The 3,637-nt window shown below is 32.1% G+C and overlaps 1 pseudogene; it reads right to left on the bottom strand.

Annotated features, from left to right (window-relative positions):
* Positions 1-1,206: 1,206 nt before the first annotated feature.
* On the bottom strand, positions 1,207-3,201 carry LOC132185212 (tropinone reductase homolog At5g06060-like; annotated as a pseudogene).
* Between the last annotated feature and the right edge of the window lie 436 nt (positions 3,202-3,637).

The following is a 3,637-nucleotide window of genomic DNA, read 5'->3' as shown; positions in this document are numbered from 1 at the left end:
GTGGAAAGATAACTCAAAATACTACAATTCATTGTGAAATAGAATTTTCCTAATTCGGATGGTTACTATGCCAAAATTGCCCTGCAATAAAAGGTCACAAATCTAGACGAATCTTATTCCGATTTCAGACTTCTATTTTGACTGGGAGACAGACCTCCGAATTATCTATATTTAATAAGGTTTTTAGAACTTTCCTAAGCCTATAAATAGACTTCTTTGCATTCAAGAAAAGATACACAATCCCAGAGAACAAAATTCTTTTGTTTAGTTTTTCTTTAGGTTTAGGTTTAGATTTTATTTTTATGTGAAGCTAAATTTCAAACTAAGGTTAGGGATGAAGCCTCACCGATGAAGAACATCAATACTTTCATGTAAATATTTATTTATGTGATTTTATTGGATTTAATATTTCAATTGTTTTACTTCTTTTCAATGTGTGGAGTGATTCTTGGATATCTTTTGTGATTCAAGGATACACTTGATGATTTAAGATAATTTCACATAATTGATCACTTGATTTTATTTGCCTAAATAATTGGATATCCCTTGTGATTTATTCTACGGATACATTTGGTGTTTCAATTAAGATTGGATATCTTTTGTGATTTACGGATACATCTGATAATTTTGATTAACTGTTGAAGCATAGTGAAACATATCTAAGATTTTAATTGTCAGAACTTCAGATTAATATTGATAAACATGGAAGTATGTTGTTATGATTCGGTGAGTGTGGATTCCCAAACCTTAGTATTTTATCGTTTATTTTAATTAGTTTATGTTTATTTTTTAATTTTTAAAACCAAAATTCAAAACCCTTTTAGAACTAGGTTAGGATTTAATTAGTTTAGATTTAAATTGCCATTTCAAAAATACAATTCTCTGTGGGTTCGACCTCACACTTGCAATCCATTAAACTACAATCGATTCGTGCATTTGCGAGTTAAATAAATTTGCACAACAAATTCTATTTAATAAATTTTTATAGGATTTTCATATAATTAAAACGACGTGAGAAATGAAAATTATTATTATTTTTTTAACAAGAATTGATCATCCAATGATTAGTTGTAACTATTACCTTATAGCATTGAGAAATAGTTGTGAAATTATGTAATTTCTAGCATTACTCTATAAAATAAAATGTATTTATTCAAAACTGCTTCAACTAAGGAGCTTGACTTTATTATATTTGATCAATATTTGTCATTGTTCTAGGGGATTGAATCCGTACACAGTCATCCCTCCATCAACATAAATTATCTGTCCAGTAATGTAAGAGGCTGCAGGTAGTAAGAGATACGCTACCAAAGATGATATTTCTTCTGACTCCCTAGGTCGTCCAATAGGTGTCCGTGAATTTATAGTTTCCAAGGCTTTGCTTTTGACTAACTGTAATATTAATAGTAATAGGAAGTAAGCAAAAAATAGAGTGCAAAAAATAGATTTCAAAAAAAGAAAGAAATGGGGCAAACATATTCAATGATGATTATGCCAACAATTAAGACAAATTAATGCACTTACACCCTCCGTTAAAGGAGTTTTTATCACCTCAGGTGCGACACAGTTGGTTATGATATTGTCTCGTGCCCACTCACATGCCAAGCTTCTAGTAAGTTGGTTTACTGCTCCTGCATATATTATATATAAAACATGCAATTCAATTATGAATTATTCAAGCCACCATATACGTAAATTTTTACAATATCCATAACCTGTTAATTATGAAAACATATATTACGTACCTTTACCTGCTCCATAAATATGGATGCGCCACTTATTGCCAACATTCCATTAATGGAAGAAAGGAGAACAATACTTTCTCCTCCCGATTCTTTCAAAAGAGCATGAGCGAGTTGGCTCAAATGGTAAGTGGATTCAACATTGGTAGCCATGATGAATGCGAATTCTTGAGCCGTCACCTCTGGGGTTGGTTTAGCAAGGTTGGTCCCCACGTTATTTATCTAAAACCAGTCATTGGTCAATTCATTTTAGATATGAACGTCTAGCTCTATTAAAATGAGTAATGCTAACACCACAAAAAAAACAAGGTTTAGTGACATGGTTATTTGGGGCATTTTTGACCAAAAAAACGTCTCTATTGATTTTGCAATGCTTGATTAGGGGCACTTGGGATACGTCGGTTTTTATGGCAACTATAATTTAAGTTTGAGACGTTTTGTTACTAAAAAGCGCCTCGAAAAGGAGACGTTTGGAACAAAGCGCCCCCTTTTTTAAAAGCGGGCGCTTAGTGGTGAAAAACGCCCCATTTTAAAAAATGAGGCGCTTCCTAGGCAAGCGCCTCCTTTTTAGAATGAGGGCGCTTCCTAGGCAAGCGCCCCTTTTTTGAAATGATGGCTCTTCCTAGGCAAGCGCCCATTTTTTAAAAGGGGGTGCTTTCCTTGGAAGCGCCCTCATTCTAAAAAGGGCGCGCTCAGGTGGGCAAGCGCCCCCTTTCATAAAAGGGGACACTTGCGTGTAAAGCGCCCCTATTTTAATATGGGAGCACTTCCACACTACAAAGCACCTCCAATATTTAATATATAGAAAAATGTTTTTTCCATACAATCCAAATATATATATATATATATATATATATATATTTTTTTTTTTCTCCTGATATACAATACTGTATTGCGTATTTTCTCCATAAATTTTGGATTAATCCATAAATATTTTCTCCATTCATCAATCTCATACAATCTTATACATATCTCACAATACATATATAATCCATATATACAATCTCATATCTCATAAGACATCTAAATCCAAAATGATGATATCATAAACACAAAGTGTACCACATCTTAAAGAGTTAACAAAAATTGTACCATATATATGAAATAAAATATCAAAAACGATATCATAAATACAAAGTATACCGCCTCTTAAAAGAGTTTACAAAAATTGTATATTGCATATGAAATAAAATATATCAACGGTTTCGCTTAACATTTGGTGTCAAATATGTACCCAACCTAACAGGTCAAGTATACGTACATCACTTAATGATTACCTGCAAATAATAAAACCAAAAAAAAAAAAAATTAAATTACAAACCTATATCTAACTATTTTGAAAATGCAAACCTATATATAACTAGATTATATTACAAGTGACTAAGATATAAAGATCTACACATACTTTGTGATGATCCATGATGGTCGCCTTTTGCATCAGCTGCATGCTCATCTTCATTTGTTAATCCATTCTCAGCTATATATAAATAGATGCAAATGTATATTATGCAATCATATATATGTTCTTAAGTAAACGGTAATGAATTGTGTTTGAGCAGCTAGTTCCCCTATAAAAGGATAAAAGATAAAGGAAGATCAACATAAAATAATTTTTATTGTGTTTAAGTTATATAAGCCAACATTAAAGGATAAAAGATAAGCCAACATTGGAATTTCAAATTTTATGTTTTTCTTCCTTTATCTTTTATCCTTTATTGTGTTTAAGTTATTTTTATATAACTTAATGTTTGAGCAACTAGTTCCCTTATATAACTAAAAATAATTTCGGTATACCTGCTATCTAGGCACCCTTATTTAAAGGCGTCGAGCTGGCAGGCGCCCCTAATTAATTAAGGGCACTTAGATGGCAAGCACCCTTAATTAGGGGCGTCTGC

Source organism: Corylus avellana, chromosome ca6 (genome assembly GCF_901000735.1).
Source record: "Corylus avellana chromosome ca6, CavTom2PMs-1.0".
Lineage (NCBI taxonomy): Eukaryota > Viridiplantae > Streptophyta > Magnoliopsida > Fagales > Betulaceae > Corylus > Corylus avellana.
This window is presented reverse-complemented; position numbering and strand designations above follow the sequence as displayed.